The sequence below is a fragment of the Schistocerca gregaria genome, chromosome 2, assembly GCF_023897955.1.
Source record: "Schistocerca gregaria isolate iqSchGreg1 chromosome 2, iqSchGreg1.2, whole genome shotgun sequence".
In the NCBI taxonomy this organism is placed as follows: domain Eukaryota; kingdom Metazoa; phylum Arthropoda; class Insecta; order Orthoptera; family Acrididae; genus Schistocerca; species Schistocerca gregaria.
The window spans coordinates 260511777-260534509 of NC_064921.1; the positions used below are offsets into that span (position 1 = coordinate 260511777).

The 22733-nt window shown below is 39.5% G+C and overlaps 1 protein-coding gene across 21 annotated transcripts in view; it reads left to right on the plus strand.

Annotated features, from left to right (window-relative positions):
- The window catches only part of LOC126336830 (protein phtf), a 191086-nt gene extending 175520 nt beyond the window's left edge, over nucleotides 1-15566 (plus strand). For 12 of the 21 annotated variants that reach the window (XR_007565007.1, XR_007565011.1, XR_007565010.1 and 9 more), the window contains 2 exons: nucleotides 13086-13259; nucleotides 14738-15566. The gene's annotated coding sequence lies outside the window, so the exon portion shown is untranslated. The remainder of the gene's footprint in view (nucleotides 1-13085; nucleotides 13260-14737) is intronic. The other 9 variants (XM_050000896.1, XM_050000899.1, XM_050000900.1 and 6 more) reach the window with 1 other exon arrangement.
- The last annotated feature ends 7167 nt before the right edge of the window (nucleotides 15567-22733 follow it).

A 22733-nucleotide genomic window follows, 5' to 3' on the forward strand; every position in this document is an offset into this window, starting at 1 on the left:
ATCTGGTAAGGACCTTAAAAAGGGGGAGTAAACTTAATTGTCTTTCCCTTATCGATTGCACAGTAATAGACAGACACCTGCCTGATACGGGGGGTAGTACTGCTTCTGTATTCCTTCTCTTCAACTGTTTGGCTGTAGCTTTAATGTTATTATGTTGTACTTGGCACCAGATTGTTTTAAGTCTGAATGCAAGCTCTGCATCTCCTTTGGGTCTATGCCCGGTGGTAGTGTGTTTGTTTCAAAGGGGGAGCTCATGGGAAGGCTGTAACCTATCATGTAAGGAGTCTGTCCAGTGGATGTGTGAATTGTGCTATTGTCAGCAGGTAGGATGAATGGGACATGCCAGGCTGAAGAGAATGTGTTGTGTTCACATAATACAATGTTTGATAGTTGGTTTTATGAACTCGCTCAATACGGTCATTAGCGTTTGGACTGAAGAGGGTAGTCATCCACTTTTAATTCCAAGCAGTTTACACACTTGGCAAATAATTACATTAAAGTTGTTCTCTCTGACCAGTTAAAATAACATGAAGCCTGCCAAATGGTAGTACCTGGTGGTTTACAAATGCCTTAGACACATTATTTGCTTCATATCAGCAATTGGCATTGTATTAGGTATCGGGAAAGTGATCAGTTGTTGACAGAATATACCTATTCTTCTGCTGGGTTTGAGAGAAGTCTCCCATTATGTTCAGTACTACAGTTTTAAATGCTCTAGAAACTTCCAATAAACTCTCCAAAGGAATTTGCAACCGCATTGGGTGTGACATCTGGGTGCACGGCAAGCATGGGCATATGTACTTATTGACGTCGTGGAGCTGGCCCTGCCACCAATAGCAGATAGCAATGCGGGCATTTGTAATCCCTTTGATGCTATGATAAACTTGTATGCCATGACATCATTAAGCAATGCTTCGGGTTTGGAGCTACTTTGATATTTCTAACAGATTTCCAAAAAGCAGTTTTGCAGTACAAGATACCATCTTGAGACACAAATTCATGCAGTGTGACATACTGTTGGCAATCTGGGTCCTCTCTCTGTGTCTTTTAATTCTGATGTTAACACTTAATCTGCTTGCAGCACTTGAGGGCATTGGCATTCTAGTGTAGTTTTCCGGGCTTTTGGCATACTTTGTAATCATATTTTGCTAACATTAAAGCCCACTGTGTCGGGTGGCTACTGGAGGTTGGCTTGGTACCGTGGCAAATTTCTTCCCATATGAATAACTTATGAAGTAGTTGACACAAACATCAAAACCAACAACTCTTTTTCTGTAGTACTACAGTTAATTTCAGCTTGTTGAGCTGGTGAGAAGCATAACCAATAGGTCTTCCATGACTATGGGGCTCTTGGTTTAGGATGACACCTATGTCAAAGTCCATGGTATCACAGGAGATTAGAAACAGCTTCTCAGAGTGAGGATATATAAGGAAGAGTGAACTTTTTATTGCCTCTTTAAATTTTTACACAGAATTGTCAGTGTGTAAAACTTCCAATGTTTTGGCCACTATTGCAAAGTGGTCTTCTTCGACGAAGGCCACTTCTAATAGTGGCTGAAAAGTCAGAAGTTTTACACATTGCCAATGCAATTACAGACCCAGAAGAATTTTATTGATTGTGACAACAGCTGCAGAAGCCTACACTTACATTTTTATATAGAATTTTCACTTTCTGCAGACCATTAGAAGTTACTCCTTTCTTCAACAATCTGAGTAAGGATTTAGTCACAGTAGCATAATCCTTAACAAATCAATAGTAATAATTTCCTACCTGAGGAAGCTTTGCAATTCCTTTATGTTTGTAGGAGCAGGGAAATTATCTATGGCATCTGTCAGTTGTGGGTCAAGCTTTACCCTGTCGGAGATAAGTGTCCCAAGTAATGAACTTGCAAATCTGCAAAGGAGCATTTTTTCCTATTTCAACCTAATTGCACATTGTATAGCAGAGTCAATATATTTCTCAGTTGTTCTGCATGCTCCTTTGATGATTCAGGAGAATACGAGAACACTTAGTCATCTAAATAACCAGAACAGGTTGTGGGTTTCAAGCCTTGTAACAGTAAATCAGCAAATCCCTCAAATTGGCTAGTGTGTTTCTACAGCCAAAAGGCATCTGCAAAAACTCGTACAAACCTGATGGCACAATGAAAGCTTATTTTTGGCTAGACCTGAGGGGCTATTGGAGCATTAAAATAGCCCAAACACATCTCAAGAGTAGTGGAAAACTTACAGTTGCCTAATCTGTCCAATGTTTCATTAGTACTTGTCAAGGAATAGTTGCCACGTGTCTTCAGCGAATTTACTGCCCCCATGTCTACATGCAGGCGATAGATCTTCTTACTGTGAATTGATTTAAGTGCAATTCCAGTTGGTCTCAGCCAGGGGCTAGCTGATGGTTGAATAATTCCTGCAACAAGTTGTTGTTGGATTCTTTCTTCCACAACAGATTGTAATTTATACAAAATTCAATACAATATCTGGACAGTTGACATTGCATTTCCTGTAGGAAAATTTCATGGCATACATAATCAGTAGTCAGCAAGTATTGCCTCTCTTCAAATAACCACAAATACTCCTCTAAAACAGGATATAGCAAACTGTATGGAATCGGTCAAATGTTATGAGTTTTGCAGTTGCTGCTTAAGTGGTGGTGTGATTGTGTACAGTTTTTGGATTGCTAATAATTTCTCTCCTTTCTTAATTCTCTCTTCCGATAAGCAATCTTCACACTCGGTTACTTTTTGCATACTGGCCAGTATGTGTATCACTACTATGCTTTGTACTTCAGAATTGTCTAGATACACCAGAATTCTCACATTTTCTCCCAATGTTTCTGCTCTACACAAGTCTCATCTCATGTGCACCTGTACTCTGTCAGTATTATCATTTTGGCAGAATAGATCAACCAAAAATATGATCTTTTTAGACTCCTTCATTTTGACTGTCAACCAGAGAATTCTTCCAGTGCCACTATTTACTTTCACAAGAGAGGCTGCCTTTAACGGCAAGATACACAGTGTCCCCTTCCCCAGATTTGCTTGCACCTGTGAGGTTCTGTTGCTGCGAAAATGATGAATTGCTTCATCGAATTTGACAATGGGAAATCAGTCGTGTCCTGAAACCGGCGCAGGAAATCATTTCCTAGTATGGCGTTAAATTCAACCCTTCTCTGCTTTATAGCTTCCATCTCAAACTCATAAAAAGTTGCATCAAATGGTAGCTAACTATGTGGGATTTGTCACTTCATTACATAAACCACTAGTAAGAAAGTGGAGCAGTCTTAATGGACGCTTGTCTCCAGGAGAAAGAAAAACTAAACTTGCTTGGGCACCCATATGTACTAAAAATCCGGAACAGTTTTTCTTTCATTTCTCCATTCACATTCACCATCTACTTACCAGTGGCTACGTTGGGTGGTTGTGCCTGACATCTCTGTGATGAAAGTGTGCATTTTACCGGGCTCAGGATTGACCACTGTGGTCACAGGTTTACCTATATGATGCTGTGGGCAGTGCAATCCCAAATGCCAAAACCCCAGCTGTTAGGGCAGTAAGGAGCCATGCTTTATTGGCCGTCTGACAGGCTTGCCTACATCAGCAGCAAACTGACTCACTAGTAAATACACAGTGCAACTCACTGTTTCATGCCTGGGCTGCAACAAATTTATCTTTCACGTAATAATGTCAAATGAACTGCCTCATGAAGTGAATATAAAAGATCAGTTGCACATGCATCCCTTCTTCTAGAAGCTTGTAGTTTTGTGTGATATCCTGACCAGGGGTATATGTTTTGTATGACATAGTTCTCATGTGGTCCACAAATTATTCAAAATCTTCCCTCGATCTCTGTCTAAAGGTGGAAGTTTTTCACAGTAGTAACAAAAACCTCACGTTAAACCTTTTGTCAGCGATTAAAATTTTTCAGCATTTTTCAAAATGTTAGTTGACTACACCAGGTGCATCCCCGGGCAACTTCAACCATCCTACTTTTGACTAAAAATTGTCTGGCAATGCACATTTGTGGTCCACATCATGGGCATTTTGCAAAAATGTTTCCACATTTTCTCAAGGTTTCCCGAGAACAAAGGGGTAAAATTAACTGCAGAAAAGCTACTTGGAAAGGTAGATGGTGTAGTAGGTGAGCTGGTTTCAGTTCCTTTAACTTCATGAGCGTAGCTTGAACATTGAAATCTACTTTCTGTGTGGATTCTTGGTTTTGCAGTTTGTTATACTGATCTTCCAACTCAGTATTTTTGCCCATAATAAGTTTGTGAATTTGCTGCTGCAAGGGTCCAACCATTTCATGGTTGTTGTTCTCTGAGGCATTGTCTGCCTTAGGAAGCATCTTTGGAGGCATGGTAACTGCAGAAGGGGACATAATAGTTAACAACAATGGATCAAAGGAAAACAGAAAATAAAGACAAGCCCTACAGGAGAGAATTCCTACTCTATCTGGTGCAATGTTGTTCACCATGATAACAGGTGGCGAAGTAAAATCTGATCAGAAGCTGTTATTTAATTTCACTCACATTATTATTTCAATGCATTTGCCAACGTCTTCTGATCAATTCCTTTTCTCAAAGTGCTGCAGTTAAGAGTACAAATCCAACATCCATCTCTCAAAATAAATGCAAGGCTTCTCATCAACAACTTCTCGTAATTCTATTCCCGTTTACAATAACAGTGCATTACAAAGTTGTTGCATCATTTGGAACATTACATGAACATCAGTAAGGACAAAATACAAATCAATGTGTCATAACTGATAGAGGTCAGTTCATTGTTATTAGGCTGGTGCATAAGTTCATAGTATTTTTGGTTCACATGTTTGTATTCCGATTGCTATGGGTTTATTTACTTATTTTCATTTTTTATTTGTAGTTAACTGTTGCTTCATTTTTTTTTCTAGTTCACTGTTGCTATTTGAGTTTACACAGTGTCGTTTGTAGATAATGGGTAAGCTGTGGATACTACAAAATGGAAATGTTCAGATTTCTGCACTTGACGTTCGGACATATTCTCCTGTTTGAGTCCAGTGGAGGGGTGACTCCCAAGATGGTTACTCCCAAGATTACTTTGCATATTGGTATTTTGCATCCTTACTTTACAGTATTTGCTTTCACTCTCTTTGGAACCAAGGTGGATACAAGTTACATTCATGTTTGATGAATTTCTCCTGATGTTTAATCTTTAATCTCCACGTTCTTTATTTAACATATCCAAACCGTCAATAGATGTCGACAACTCATTAACAGTTGACCCCCCCCCCCCCCCACACACACACACACACACACACACACACACACACACACACACACACACACATACAAAACTCTTTCCTTATATAACTCTGTAACCTGTGCACCGTAACCTTAATGACACTCTTCTTGCGTACAGTCTAAATATTTAGGCCTTGTTAAGAGTCACAAATATATTTTAAGATAGTGGATCCAGAAGCTGAAGTGTTAACTTTTCTTGAATACTAGATCATTTTTCCTTTTTATATTCTTCCTGAAAATTGTTCCAATACAAAAAAAATTTCAGCATGACCAGTTTGCCACACTGCCAATTCATCCTCTGAATAACTTAAGGCGATATGAATCCTCCTCGAATCATTCCATCACTCAATTAAAGATTTAGTAAACAATCATGAAAAATACATGTGGTGAACTTCCCCATATGGCTTAAATTTAGGGAATTGGTTGGACAAGCTAGTTCCATTTCCTAGCTGCTATCCCTCGATCATCTCAGCTTACAGCCCACTGTTTGCACTCAACTTCCTTTCATTTAATTCCTGTTCAGTCTTAGTTAACTAGTCCCAAATTTGTTGTAGTTCTCTCTCTTTTACATCTGGTTCTGCATTAGAATGAGGTTTATCTACAGACAATGCAATCTTTTCTCGTACTTTATTATTGACTAGGTCAGCTACACACTGTTCCGAAGCAGCAAGTGTATAGCTTGAAATAGCGGCTACATCTCAGTCTTTGCTTTATTCCAATACTCTCGACCTCAGTTGAGTGCCTCAGATTTGATCATATATTGTTTTAAATTCCTACTCATTAGAATCTTTTAATTTTTTGAAATACATGGTCACCTCTTTAAACTGCTCATTTATTTCCTTTCAAAATAAATTACGATGTTTCAATATTATCAGATTTAATTCAGCCAGTAAGGTAGTAAGTTTCACCTTTAACTAACTGGGGGTGCTATTCTCTATCTCCCGCTTTTTCCTTTCTGACTAAAATAAACCCTGTTTTAGTGGCATGTTTCAGTTCTTAATTCTGCTTTAGTGTTTTTATTTCAGTTTTATATCATTGACCACTTGTTCACTAAATGCTTTAAACCATACCAAGACATCTAAATTCATGGCGTGCAATGTCTACAATATCACGTTTAATTGGTCTGGGCTTAATATTATAACAAGGCTAGGTACATTGCTGTAGTCCACCGACCAACTCTGGTTTGAAAATCACTTGCGGTTTACGAAGAGAGAGAGAGAGAGAGAGAGAGAGAGAGAGAGAGAGAGAGAGAGAGAGAGAGAGAGAGAGGAAACCAGTCAGTCAATTCCTGTTATATACGGCTCACCAAGATCTCACTGTATTGGGAAGCTGGGTCGGTGAGTAGGTAGCTGACTGTGAATGCACCATAGATAGGCCATGCAGAATACCATGACGAGTTGATGCCGCAGTCAGCGGGGCATATGTGGAGAAAATTGTAGTGGTGGGGGTTACGGGCAGGTGCTGTAGGGGAAATGCCCAGTGCTGGAAGGGAAGTGCTGCTTTAAACTGAAGCCTTACATTCGAATTTTTGTAAATATTAAGTGGAGCCCCTCCACGCCCACATGTGTATGGTGACCATCCAAAAGATCTATCACCTCCACTTTGATTAGTATCTAAAAAGAATTCTGCTGAAAATGCAGCAATTTATTTTCGCTTGGCCTGTTAACCATTTGTAGTTTTCAGAGAAGCATCATGAGTGGCAAATTTTAAGTGAAACCTACACATGTTACTATGTTAAGATTTGCTTCTTTTGCCAAAAAAACAGTGTAATTTACAGTGTCATCTCTCTAACATGTGCAGACGCAGTTGCGAGAGAATCCTGAAACAGTGCTTTATTAAATTTGCCAGTACCTTATTAAAATCCACACCCTCAGCACAAAATAAATGTGTCATGTCTTCATTTGCATATTTTTAAAACCCATAGCATTTCTCATTTCACCAGTATCTAGAAATTACATTCTTTCATTGAAAAAGTCTGTTTTTAGTGGTGTAATACAGTTGATAATGAAGTTTTGCATAATAATCACTTGGTAAAATATTCTCGTCATTGTAGGCTATCATTTGCCGAAATCTCATTTCGATATCTCAAACCGTTTATGAAATATGAGGAATGTCATGGATATTTCATTCTGACTTTATTGCTGGCATGGTGCATTTGCAAATAAGCGTGCTACATCAAATCTAAAGAAACTTTCTATATGTTAGCTAAATGTCATATGCAGGATCACATTAAATAATTTACACCAAATGCAAAATCATACCTACCCGTATTTTTCATTGCATTCTTTTTCGAATTTTATGCAGTGTGTTACTTTCATGTGAATATTACAATAACTGTGACAATTAATAAAATGATGGGCACATCATAATAAACCTGACATATAAAGCAATAAGTAAGAAAAATGAATAATTTTTTTACCAAATAGTTTTTCTAAAATCATTTGAGAAAAATTGCAGGGCGTGCGCCTTGATTCTGTCATTGCCGACTGGCCAAAAGATTGCAAACACTGTCGACCTCCCCTTCCACACAAAAAAATGAACTCTCCCAGGGCTTTGGATGAAAATTGGTCACTACAAATCAGTCACCTTATCCTGCACGGACTCTACTGACGCCACTGTAGTCGAAATCTTCTGTCTTGTGAACTAGTTAATTTCTTCTGTCGTAATTGCAGTTGAAGGCTTTTAATTAAACCTCTTCAAACTTCTTGATTCACAGAGCTAGCAATTGATTTTGCACTGCGACTTAATCTTAGCTACTTCTGTAGGTTAAGAATACAAATCCAGCATCCAAATCTCAAAATTAATGTGTGGTTTTATCATTAACAAAAATTTGCATATTGTATTCGTGTTTACAATATCTTTGCTTTACATTATTGTTGCATTGTGTGAACAATTGCAAAAACTTTTATTTTTTTAAAAAAAATCCATATTTTTCTCCTGTCCTTATGACACCATAAGCACTATCATGACTGCTCTTCCTCTATGGCATGCATCATTCCTCCATGGCAGGAACTGACAACACAGAAAAAGCTGCTTGACCTGCAGGTTCATTATTGTCCCAGCTTCCTTCCAGATAAGCTGTGTCTATCCGTCTCAAGTTACACAGCATGAATAAAAAAAAAATAGCTGGTCTCTTGCAATTGATTTTACAGCTTCAATAATGGGATGTCGCAGACTTTCAAGGCTGTCAGGCATAAGGGAATAAAACCACAGTCTTTTATGTAAACCCCTCCCCCCAGGTAAATCACAAAGCATGACGTCTGGAGACCTGGGAGACCACCAGCAATTAAGTTCATTTTCTGCTTCTCCTCTCTGTTGACCTCCCATATCTCCACACCTCACGACTTAACTGTGAGGTTAGGTAAAAGACTACATCTTTATCCCCTGTATGACTAACAGTCTTGGGAGTCTGCGACATATCATTGTTGATGCTGTGATTTCATTAACGGAAGACCAGCTGCTTCACGTGTGGCAGAAAATGAGCCATTTTGCTATTTGTCGTGTAACACATGTTGCCGACATTAAATGCGGCAATAAATGTTTAAAGTGTTCCTTCTTTTTACATAACCTAGTATATTACAAAAACAAACTACTTTTATGGGCGATGCTGAGGGAATTAGATTAGGAAATGCGACACTTAAAGTAGTAAAGGAGTTTTGCTATTTGGGGTGCAAACTAACTGATGATGGTCGAAGTAGAGAGGATATAAAATGTAGACTGGCAATGGTAAGGAAAGTGTTTCTGAAGAAGAGAAATTTGTTAGCATCAAGTATAGATTTAAGTGTGAGGAAGTCGTTTCTGAAAGTATTTGTAAGGAGTGTAGCCATGTATGGAAGTGAAACATGGACGATAAATAGTTTGGATAAGAATAGAATAGAAGTGCTACAGAAGAATGCTGAAGATAAGATGGATAGATCACATAACTAATGAGGAGGTATTGAATAGAATTGGGGAGAAGAGGAGTTTGTGACACAAATTGACTAGAAGAAGGGATCGGTTGGTAGGACATGTTCTGAGGCATCAAGGGATCACCAATTTAGTATTGGAGGGCAGAGTGGAGGGTAAAAATCATAGAGGGAGACCAAGAGATGAATAACTAAGCAGATTCAAAAGGATGTTGGCTATAGTACGTACTGGGAGATGAAGAAGCTTGCATAGGATAGAGTAGCATGGAGAGCTGCATCAAACCAGTCTCAGGACTGAAGACCACAACAACAACATATTGGCGATCATCATTTGTTGGTTTGAAAAATGCTTGTGCAACACATAACTTCATCAAAGTGATATGTTACACTACACTACGCGGGCATGTACATTCACTGTCTGATTGGTGACAGGATGCTAAAGCAGTGGCTAGCTACACCGGTATTAGTAGCGTCATGAGGAGGAGACGGCAGGGTGTTGCGGTAGTGTGGACAGCATGACCCTTGGTTAGGTGGCGGCTTGGAAATGGCTACTGTTAGGTAGCAATGACTTTAGCATTGACATCTGGGCTCTCACAGTGAAGACAATAACAGATGGCAGCAAAGGGTAGCAAACAATGAACAGGGCCTTGCTGCCAGTGGTGCAGTGGCCGCAGCTAACAGGAAGACAGTGGTGGCCACCAATAGCCCACACAGTGCAGGGCAGCACACCCGCACATGTGCCAAGCGTGCAATGTTGCATTGGCAGACTCCACTGTGTAGTGTGGACAGAGTCAGCTACAGGCTGCAAACTGAAGGTATTTCAAAGTAAGTGTCAGTCTCAAGGAAGCAGTGTAGAAATCAGTCAGAATGAACTCATGATAATGGAACCACACCAGGCAGTACCTCAAGGCTAAGTCCTCTCAGCTAATTGAATGCGTGCTGATATAAGTTGGGTCACTATTCCTCAGAATTTATCTTGTCAGCAATGGTGGCATGCCAAGGCAAGGCTAATACTGTTTTCAGTCCAAGACCGGGCAACAAGTGACACAAGGGTGTTGTCTCTTTACTATTTGTGTTGTCCACGAATGTTAATTTCTTGGAGCATACCATATTTGGAAGCATCTAGAACAGGGATCCCCAAGCTATTTTGGACAAGTGACCCCTTTTCCAAAATGAACTGTTACCTCAGACCCCCATGGCCAAATTACCTACTTTTAAGATCAACCCCATCATTCATAATCATTCGCTAACTTAACTGCTACAGAATGTTATTTTCCATTCTTCAATAGAAAAAGACATAGTGAGAATTAGAAATGCTTTAAGTTAGCAGACTATTATGAATAAGGAGTAACACAACATAAACAATACAGTACCTACCTATCTTGAAAGTTTTCAATAAGAACTTGTGTTAATTTACTAGGGGTCGATTTTTAGGCCTCGTCGACCCCAAAATCAGTTTTGGTTTATGTCGACCCCTAGGAAATCGATATCGACCACTTTGGGAATCCCTGATCTAGAATGTTGTGTTAAAAAAGTGTGTGATGTGTACTGGAGAAAATATGCTTTCAGCAAACAAGGAAATTTAAAATATATTAATAAAAATTGGCTAGTAAAATGGCAGACAAGAAATCGACACACATCTGAGAAAGACAGAGACATCGCCGTGGAAGGTGGTTCTAGAGAAATGAAATGTCTTGAACATCAAAAGTAAGGTAAACATACCATTCATCCTATGTCTGTTCTTGTTCTAAGTGAGCATTTATTTCTGGAGCACACAGTCACAAGAGGGCAGCACTCCACTTGAAAGAAATCTGTTACTACTTGACCCCTCCTGTTGCATGGCTGGGTCCCTCATTTGCTTTCCCAGATAATGGTTGATACTTCACATCTTGAAATTGAATTCCTTCAGTTGTAATTCTCATTGCCATGTACCAACTGTCAGCCATTGGCAGTGCATTTTCTTGTGGTGTTTGGGAAATGCACAGCAGCTGACAGGCCAAGCAACTGTAACTGTTGAACAGTTGAATCCTGCCTCTGCAGTGTATTCATCCACCAGTAATTGCAGCAGGCATATGTAAAGTTTTTATGGCGTTGTTGGCTACGATCTCTTGGAGGATCAGCCGTTTAATTCCAAAATGCTTTCTCTGTGTTCACACCTATTGAGCACCTATCTTTATTTTTTACAAGAGCAGTGTTCTGTCTGGAGTGTGATTGTTAAGTATAATTGACTGTGATGAGTGTGTGTTTAGTGTGGTGGTCATCATGATCAAATTATGAAAATGAATGAAAGGTACTTAAAGAGAAGGTAAAAGGTAGAACAGAGTAGTAATGCACAGCCTTCTCCCATCGACTATTACCAGTACGACTGTAGTGCTAAAGGTACTTATGCAACATGAAAATTACCATCTACAATGTCCTATGCTTTCCTTCCTAAAACTCTGCAGAGAGTTTCAAAATTGAATCTAGGGCTTTGGTACGAAAGTCTGATTGTCAGAAAGTTTTTGCTATCAACTGTCCTCCCATTGCTGTCCAAAATACTGACTGAAAATTTCTGATGCCACTACAATTTGAACTGGCTATCTATCCCCTTGGTTGAAAGACTGATGTCTGCTACTGTGGTGAAAATGCAGAAACCAACAATCTCTTTTGTATGTGCAAGCAGCTAACTGCCTGCCAGACCAACCCTTAACTGATGGACAACTGGCAACTGTTTTTCTAACACTGTGATTGATGTGATGTCAGTTAAAAAGTAATTTATCATACTAAAGGCAGTAATTCTGTGAGATAAGGCACACGCATTGCCTCTTTTTTTTCTTTTGTGTGTGTGTGTGTGTGTGTGTGTGTGTGTGTGTGTGTGTGGTTGGTTCTGAAAATCGGTCTGACCCTACTTGGGAATTATCAGTTATCATTTTGCATATATTGCTTTAAAGGGATAAATATTTTACAGGCTCTTTCTCCTTACTACAGATACACGATCATGCTGTGGGTAGTGTCTGTGAGGTTATTTCAAAGTTTTTAAGGTGCAGTTATTTGTGTTATGAGTGCTTATTTGCATTGGCCGACTACTACAGTACTGCCCAACTTATTGTTTGTATTTATGCATCCTGATTATTTGCTGTGGTTATTTTCCATTTTTACGTTTGCATACTGCAACAGTATGGCTTATCTGAACAGAAAAGGATTAACTGAAGAGTTTGAAGAATTCATAAGTGCCAGTTTATTATTTTGTGCCAGAATTACATGCATTTTTATTCTGCTTTGTGTAGATTTCTTACACAGGGTCAGTAAGTCAATCTGTTTGTATGCCTAGATTATAATAAACTGTTCATGTAATCTACATACACGTTCCACACCAAAGTAAACTATTAACCTCGTGTTTCACTCAGGCTTGGCTGGTAGCATCAAAAAACTAATTTTAGTATATCTGTGCAAATGTGGTAATAGTGTAAAATCATGTTGTCTCTACATACCAGTTTCTTCACTGGCCACAAACTAGTTGACATGCCTTAAGTAGATAAATTATCCTAATTCTATAGCAATGGGTGAAATGAAATTTTTCTCAGAAGTTTTTGTGTGAATTTGCACTTGGGTGGGTTTGCTTGCCTGTATGTTTTGTGTGACATGCAGTTGCTATTTTTGGGTTTGTGGACATTGCATCAATAGCATTGAAATTAAAAAATGATCACAAACAATTACAACTCTGATAATTTTCTATGATGGCACTTAGAGTAGCATTGAATCTTTAGTAGAAATAAGAACCTGCTACTATGTATATATCACAAGTAAATCGATTTGGTATACATATGTTTTTCCTCTGCATAATGATGACCAGTATAATTTTCATCTATATTTGTTAAAATCACGAATTAGTAGAATATACAATAAATTTAATTCCTCTTCAGGACGAGGATACAGGAAGAGTGCAGTTGCAATGTTTCTTAAAATATTGGAGACTGCTCTGACTTAGCAGAATGCTTAAAGTTTCAGAGTATGACATGAACTAGGTTTGTTTTACACTTCATTTCTTTGTTCGAGAACAAATGAAATCAAAAGAAAAGGAAACAAACTTTTAGTTGGTAAGTGTATCACAATATTCCATGTTTTGTGTTTTTGTTGCTTTACTACATGCCTTAAGTTGTGTGTGAAACTTAATAAACGACTCGATACTTTTATTTAAAATAGAAGTGCTATGCCTTTGTGCGAGTTTCTAATTTCATAATTCAGTATATAAAGCAAAAATTTTGTAGTACTTTACATGTGGCAAGGGCCTTGTTGACCACAGACTTACTGTATGAGCCTCTTTCATTTCTTTCTGTCAAGTGCACTGTTTGTCTGTTTGATGTTGATATTCAGTCAAGCTGTGTACTCACCGTTGTTATCTCACTCCTCAATTCTGGGTATTTCTCTTCCCCTAATGTATTAGTCTGCAGAAAGCTATACTAGGTTGTCTACTCTCCATGACTTGTTATATGGCCAGCCTAGCCTAGTTCAGCCCTATCTTCTTTAGCATTTTGACAGTGTTGCCGTGTTTTTAAAGCTGTTGTAATAATTTTGCATAATTCTGGTTAATTCTGTTTTTCAATCACTCACTAATACTACATCTTTGAAGTCCAGTCCAGTAAAGCTCACCCCCCCCCCCCCCTTCAGTTGGATCCCTTGTGTATTAGTTTTACTAAATTCTGTTATCAGTATTCCCTAATACAAGGTTAAATAATGTAAGTGAAATGGCATCCTCTTGTCTCAGTCCTTCGTACACCTGAAATATTCAGTTTCTCTTACAAGTGTCTTCATACTACATAAAGTTCCAACTGTGTACATTTTAACTCACTGAGGTATGATAAACCAGTTTGAAATCTAGCTGTAATACATGGACATCTACACTGAATTCCCGTGCCTTCTTAGTTAAGTGTCTTAGAGTGAATAAATTAGTTAATGTGAACCTGTTTCCGCAGAAATTATATTGCTAGCCCCTAACTAGTACAATTATGGAGGCCAGCCTGTCTAATGAACTCGGCCATCACATCTCTGAAAGCATATAAAATAATTAATGTTCTCTAGAAAAAAATCCTCTTTCATAATTGCATGTAATACCTTGATAATGCTAACTAGTAATGATGTTAATTCTTGTTAATATCAAACAATGGAAAATCCAGGATGGAATGTAACAATATTATGAGAAGCAAAGTTGCTACTCACCATATAGTGGAAATGCTGAGTCACTAATAGGCCCAACAAAAAGTGTCTCACAATTAATAGATCTTTTTGTTGTGCCTATCTGCGACTCAGCATCTCCGCTATGTGGTGAGTAGCAACTTTCTTTCTCATAAAGTTGATTCTCATTAATAATTTTCTTCATTCAGTTTAGTTCAGCATTATTAGCTCTGTTTTTGCATTTGTCAAAGGATACGATGTTGCAAAATTAAAAAATACATTCCATAAAAATGTTCATTACCAACCATGCATGTGTGTTTGTTATTGTTGGTGTTTTTCTGGAAATGTAATGAATGAATCTCTCTTCCATTTTTATGTACATCTTATATTTATTTCATTGCAGGTGCTGGAATAGAAATGTAGTGAACGTCCTTTACATCAGAACTGTCATTTGCTGGATTTATTGTTATGTAAAATACAGCAGATAGAAATCAGTACACTGTAATGTGTAGGGTTGTGACTACCAATTATGATAGCATAGTTGCATAAATGAATTAGTAAGGCAGTTGATTGTGATTGACAATTATGATAGAATGTCTGCATAAATAAATTGGTAAGGCAGTACTACTCTGCACAGACGTTATTATATTTGATTAACATCAATGCTTTCTGTACATAGGAATACTGGAACTTTGGCATGTTGGCAATATAAATGAATTATCTCTGATAGACCACAGATTTTTATAGGTTTTGTTTGAACAGTGATTGACAAATGTGTATTTCCTTGGTACTGTGTTAACTGGTAGCCTTGACTTGTAGAGTTTCATTTTATGTTTTAGGGACTATAGAACAAGATCTGCAACGGTGAGATACTATGTGTACATATTTTATTGCAATAGGGTACTGTAAGTGGCAGCTAAGAGGCATATAATGCCAAGAGATCTCAATGTGATAATACATGTTAAATAGTGTATCACAGCTTTAAATAGGCTCAAAAACACCAACCAGGATTTGTGTATGCTATTTTGTTGTTTGTGGAATGCATGAAGCTGAAATCCTAATTGGTTGTGCGTTTTTTCCTTATGTACAACTATTGTCATATTTGTTAAGATTATGAAATTGTGTGTTCCAAAAGTGAACATCTTAAGTATTTAGTGAAATATCTGTGTGATGTTCAGTTGCTTAAAAGTGTTTGTATCAAACATTCAGCTAAATAAAGACAAATGTATGAAGTTGCGTGTTTATGTTGATATTACTTTAATAATGTTCTATAACCAAATTGTTGTGCCAGCCATAGTAATTACCACAGAGAGTTCTGATTTTGCCCACCATTCTAGTACTCACTATCGATATTGTGGAACAAACCCCTCCCGCCAGCCTATGCAAAAAGTTGCAGTAAGGCAGTATGAGAGCCTTCTCTACAGTTTAAAATATAAGGTAATTTGCATAAAGATGGTTGAATACCACTACGTTAGTATCAGTCTGAGTAAATTGCAATATTTGAGGAATCTTTCCACTTAAAATGCCATGTTTAAAGATAATGAACCATTAACTAGTATGTTTTGTTGTCTGCCTAAATGTATGTTTACATGAGCCATAAAAATTCCATATTTCTCCACTATTTATCCAACAGTATTGTCCAACAACATTACAGCCATATTAATTTTAGCCACATGTATACAGCATTAGCAGCCACTACTGTCCGGCAATACTTATGGCAGTACATTTCTGGGCCAGAAGTGTTCACACAACCACACTATTGCCACAAAATGCATGAACATGAAGTACTGAAAGTGGGTGCAAATCTATTGCCTTTACATTTACAGGGAGTAAAGTTAGAAAGAACAAGAGAAGTTGGGCTTGGTGGATGTGTTGCTTTTTAAGGGAATCCGATTGATAACAGATAGCATTTACATCCAACAGTTTGAGTGTGTAACAAAGAGGATGTTGTTTTATGCCAGCACTGAATGACATTAGGTTAACTACCAGTATAAATTGTATTTATCTGTCTATAATAGTTCAGTTTCTACAATAATTTGTTTGTGATGAACTTTGAAGACACATTATGTTTTTGGTACCATTATCTGGTTTGTGTGTTTAATATTGCTCGGACCGTGTCAGGCTTCTTCAGTATCTATAGACTTTTATGGTTTGGAGTATACTACATATCATTGTTGATGGTCATTCTTTAAAAAATTAATGATTAGCTGAAACAGGTTTTTTATTATTTTTAATTTCTCAGACAGGCTTCAAAATAGAAAATTCGAGGCGTAAAATAATTCTATGGAGAGAGGACTGACACAGTTAATTGATATTAGACAAATGATGTCCCATAATGGTACTGAAATTTCAATTTGGCTTCCAAATTCAGCATACAAACAAATTGTTGTTGTAATTAATACTATTATAGATAAATATTTGTAATTTATATTGCTACTTAATCCATAGTCATCCAGTTCTGGCATAAAATGCCAACATCTGAAGGGTTATATATGAAGAGAAGTGCACTCTGAAAGTATGAGGTGAAAATGTTACCTCTTCACGAGCAGCTCCCCTTAAGTGAGCAGAATGCAGCGTAAAATTCAAGCTGTGAACTGTCGCTGGCTACACATCTTTCCCGTAATGTTGAATCGTTATTTCGAATATCTCATATATGCAGTTGGTTCAAGAACTGTTATAAGTGATACAGTGTAAATGGATAGATAAAGAATCTATTCATCGAGCGGCGGTGGGAAAAACACACACACATCCCGATTGGTAAGTCTCTCCTGACCTGGGACTCTGAGTGACGTTTATGAACCATATCCATTTCCTTAAACCTCTCCTGTCCTTTTCCATAACCTCCCTTTCTTCCCCTTCAACTCTTTTGCCACAAGAAGGAACCACTGGCTCTGAAAATTTGTGAAAGTTAACCCATTTGTTTGTGTGTTCTCCTGCCGCCACTTGGAGAGTAGATTTTTTTATCTATCCATTTACATTATACTGTCAGTAATTGATTATTATTGTTGTTATAAAAGTGATACCAATATGAGAGTGTGTGTATACCAGTTGCAACTAGATTGGTGACCACCCTTCAGCTTTTATCTGCTGGTGATTAGGAGAGAAATGTAATGTACCTCTTTTAAGTGAACTGTTCATAAATAAGCATCTCAGTACCAGAAGTACGCACTGCCTTGGTAGAACTGCTGAAAGATTTTGTTAAGGTAAGTTTAGGGTATGAGTGTAATATTGATTTATGTTTTTTTTTCCACGAGCGCACAAAAACATACTTGGTAAAGCTCACAATAAAATCAAGCATGATTCAAGACTCATTGGCATCGCCTTGCCAAATGTCCTTTTTGAAATTGCAATCTGTGTGTACATTACTTTTGACATCCTACAATTCTGGTCATAGACAAACAACATTTTTGAAATTCCCTAAAGAAGTGGCTGTATTTATGAGCAAAAACTTTCGGACAAAAATGAAATTATATTGAGAGAAGTAGAGAACAAAAGGTGAGAGTGAGAGGAAAGCATTTACACACATTGAGAGAGATAGATATTGCCTTCCAGTATGACATGGTGGTACTGATTGTAGCACAGTTGCGGCGAAATAATGCTGTAAATTACAGCCTTTGTAAACACACTCTTAGACATTTGTTTGCACAAATAACCTTTTCTTGTTTGTATTTAGTATGAAATTGAAAGTGCAAGTAACAACTGCTTTCCTTCATTTCTATTAATACAAAGAAGTATGCCTTTTAAGCAGTTCAGTCAGTATAGATAAGGAAATGGCTTCTGACTGGGGATAAATCACTACTGTTGTGCCAAACAGTCACATATTGTATCCTCTCCCGTTATTGTGTTGGTCTTGATCTTGATGTGATTTTCAGTCCAAATATGGGTTTGATGCAGTTTTCCATGTTAATCTAGCATGTGCAAGTCTCTCCATCTAACTATTAAACTTACATCCATTTGAATCTGCTTATTGTATTTGAGCCTTGGCCTCCCTGACCTTCTATGTTCCTTGCTTTTGATGTATTACTACTTTAGTCAGGCACGTAAACACTGATATTCGTGTTCAGCTGCCTGTAACATGACTCACCAATGTCTCTTAACTGAAACTGAGTTGACAGCTGCACTATAAAAGGTACACCCTATCAGACAATGGTAATTTTCTAAACCCAATGTGGGTTTATGTGGAGTAGGCTTTCATTCTGTATGGTGCGAAGCAAGCAACCCTAGCAACAGTGTGTCTGTGTGTGTGTGTGTGTGTGTGTGCTTATTCTAAATGGTTTTTACCTTGACCCAGGACAACGTGGTGTGGATTCTAAGAGGAAGAAAATGTTAACTGTGTGCATTTGAGCTTGCTGGTAGCTTATGGGTTTACACGAGATGGTTGATTTACATGGTGAAAGTATACAATGCACAAGATTTTTCTGTAAATAAGTATTGTTGAGTAATTGGGGAAAGTTGATTTGTAATTTTAAACAGCTCACTTCTACAAATTGTGAAAATTAATGCAATACTGGCAGCATATTGAGACTAGTTCTGGCAGCATAAAATCTGTTAACACCTGCCCAATGGATTTGAGAAAGAAAGTAACCAGGTTTCTGTTGGCAGTATAGTCTCATCTTCACTGTAGCTTTTAATAAAGGAAATAACCACTTAATTACAGTGTCTGTTTGTGAAATTGATGCAAAGCATTAGTTCAAGATGTGGTATAGAATAACTCTTAATATATCGTCTTGTGTAACTGATGTGAAGTGCAAGAATGAAAATATTAGCTTTTAAATGAGTCGTAAGCACATTGTAAATAGCATGTACACCAGTACTCCACAAACCACCCGACGATGTGTAGCAGAGGGTATTTCTGGTATCATGAATTGCTCCCCCCTTTCCTTGCATTCATGAATGACACGTGGGAAGAATGATTTAAACGACTGCATTAACTGTAATTTCTTGAAGTTTCTCACTATTGTCATTTTGCATGGTATATGTGGGGGGAACTACTAGTCTTCCCAGAATGTACTCTTTGGAATTTCAGTAGTAAACATCTCTGCAATTCAAAACATCTTTTGTGGCATCAGCCACTCGAGCTTGTGATGAGCATCTCTATAATGATCTCGCACTGACTAAATGATCCCTTGACAAAACATTTTGTTGTATCTTATCTAGGTCTTCTATTAATGCTATTTGTTAAGGGCACCATACTCAGTACTCAAGAATTGAATAAGTATTTTGTAAATCCTTTGTTTCGTAGATGAGTTCAATTTCCTTAAGGTTCTTCCTATGAATCTCAGTCTGGCATCTGCTTTTCCTAGTATTTGTTTTATGTTGTCATTCCATTTTAGATTGCTGTGGACGGTTACTCCTAGATATTTTATGGTTGATAATGTTTTGAGCAACTAGTCATCAGTAGTGTAGTTGTACAGTTGTGGGTTTCTTCTCCTCTATATGTGCAGTATGTTAGTTGCCTATGTCCAAGGTCAACTGCCATTCCCTGCACCATTCATCAGTTCACATGTCCTCCTTACTTCAGGCTTCTGGCTCTCTTCTTATAGACAACTGCATCATATGAAAGCATCATTATGGAGCTTCTGACATTGTTTTACTGCATCATTTATATACATTGTAAACAAGCACCATCCTGTCACACTTACTTTGGATCCTCCTGAAATTACCTTGAGACTTGTCAATTTTGTTCATTTAAGATTGTCGATTCTGTTCATTTAAGATTAAAATGCTGAGTTGCAACTGCAGTCACAAGTCTGGTCTAATATTCTTCAAGTTCATATTTTTGTCATTAATCGACAGTGTGGGATGCTGTCAAATGCCATCACACAAGAACATTGAAATTGTATGTGTGGGGGACTGGAGTAAATATTGGAAAGATGGCAGGTGCTCGCCAGATATCAAATATTGAAGTGTCACTTCTAGTTTCACTTGAACCAATACTCCTATTATGATGTAAAGGTTTTTTAATAGAGCTCAAATCAGCTGTACAAGTACTTGAAATTGGCATTTATTATTAAAAAGTGGTTCAAGAAGGGGTCTTAGTTTACGAGTGTTACTTCCTTCATAAGTTAGTTTGATGCCACTGTGTTATTTCTGCCTAAAATCCACTCCCAAATACAACATTTATGCTTTCATTTTGTCTTATTGGATTCACTGCTCATTTCTAATGCCTTAACCTGAATGACAGCACCAGTGTCCATATTATTAACCTTCGCAGATACCATGCTGGAAACGGTGTCACTAGAGTTTTGACAGGAACATGGTGCCCATGCTGCATCAGCCGTCATGCCACTTGGTGCAGCATCACTTTTGTTACATGTGGAAAACTGCCTTTCGTCACTCAGTTCCCATGCCACTTCTTGCTGTCATGATTATTCCTCCCAACCCCCTCTGGGTTCGGGGGTAAGAATAGGCCCACGGTATTCCTGCCTGTCGTATGAGGCGACTAAAAGGAGTCTCAAACGTTTTGGCCTTGTGAGATGGTCCCCTAACAGGTTTGACCTCCATCCTTCTAAATTTTCCGAAGAGCGAGCCGATTGGGGAAGGGCGCCTTACAAGGAGCGATGTGTCCATCATGCATTACCATCTCTAGCCAGGTTTGTCGTCATCGCTTAGCAGTCCCGCTCACCTACCATCTCTTGGGCGTGGATTTGTTCTTGGGTGCAGTTTATTGCAGTCTGCTATGCTGTGTCGCTTTATGCGCCAATGACGATATTGGACTACATCACCTGAAATCCAGCACGGTAGCCAGTCCGTTGTGGTGGGGCCGCCATGTACCCTGTTGGTTGTAGCCCCCTGACTACACAGGGATCGCTCTGCTGATGCAAGCGCCGTTAACTCCCCACGTATGCCAAGGAGTAGATGCCTATCTCCTTGGGGCATTGGGACTCCCGGCATTGGCCATCCTGCCAGGTGGTCGTTGCTGAGGCTGGGTGGCGCCCGTGGGGAGGGCCCTTGGTCAGAGTAGGTGGCATCAGGGCGGATGACCCGCAATGAAGCGTGGTACATCATCTCTTGCTGGCGGCCAGCCGCCAGCAGTCTCTAAGCGTTCCAGGGCTCAATACAACGCAACTACAAATGACCCCAAATCGTTCCCCTCCCTGGCTACACCATGGGAGGAACGAAAGACTAAGGATGCCAGCGAACCATACTCGCCCCGCTACCTGGTGTGTACGAGAGCTGATGGTGAATCCTTTATATCCATGAAGCCTCAGTTCTTCGTCGAGCACTTAGAGGACAAGTTCGGGGAGGTGGAGGGCTTGTCCAAAATGCGCTCGGGCTCGGTTTTGATCAAATCGGCGTCCTCCGCCCAGTCCCGCCGGTTACTCGATTGTAACAAGCTGGGGGATGTTCCGGTTACAATCAGGCCCCATAAGAGTCTTAATATGGTCCAGGGCATAATATTGCATCGGGACCTTCTATTGCAGTCCGATGACGAGCTTCGCGCCAATTTAGAGCGGCGAGGTGTTCACTTCGTCCGGCGCGTACATCGTGGTCCAAGGGATAAGCAGGTTGCCTTCATCTTGGCCTTCGAGGGTGATACTTTACCTGAGAAGGTCAAGGTGATGGTCTATCGTTGTGCCGTCAAGCCATATATCCCTCCCCCGATGCGGTGCTTTAAGTGCTGGAAGTTCGGGCATGTCTTCCCGCTGTACTTCCAGCCTCACATGTCGAGATTGTGGACGTCCATCACATCCCAATACTCCATGTGCTCCGCCTCCCATCTGTGTAAACTGCGGAGAGCACCACTCGCCTTGCTCGCCGGACTGCAGGATCTCCCAGAAAGAGCGCAAAATCATGGAGTATAAGACCCTGGACCGCCTGACATACACTGAGGCCAGGCAGAAGTTCGAACGCCTCCATCCTGTTCGAATGACTGCCTCTTATGCCGCGGCTACTACTGTTATGGCCCCATTAGCTCTCCCTCAGACTGCCACCTCTCAGAGCCGGAATGCTACACCTGCCCCCTTGATGGTGGGGGGCACTTCACTCCCTGCTGCTCCTGCACTACCTGCCTCAGGAGCAGCAACCCCCCAACCATCGGGGACATCAGTCCCCACTTCTAAGCTGGGGAAGCCTCAAACTTCCCCGGCTCGAATAGCACGGAAAGGGTCCCTTGGGTCCCTTCCTTCCCAGGTTTCCGCCTCTGGGAAGGGTGACATCAGCCAATGGAAGAAAAGCAGACCAGCGGCTGGTCGCAGGGCTTCCCGCTCCTCCTCCGTCCCGGAGACTGGCTCGCTGGAGCCCTCCCAGCCAATGAAACCCAAGGACCAGAGAGACAAGACGAAGAAGAAGACCTCTAAGGCCAAGGACCACGCGGTGGCATCCACCCCACTGCTCCCTACAGGCTCTGCGTCCGAGGATAAGGTGGGGATCCGGGCGTCCGCTGAAGACCTGGATCT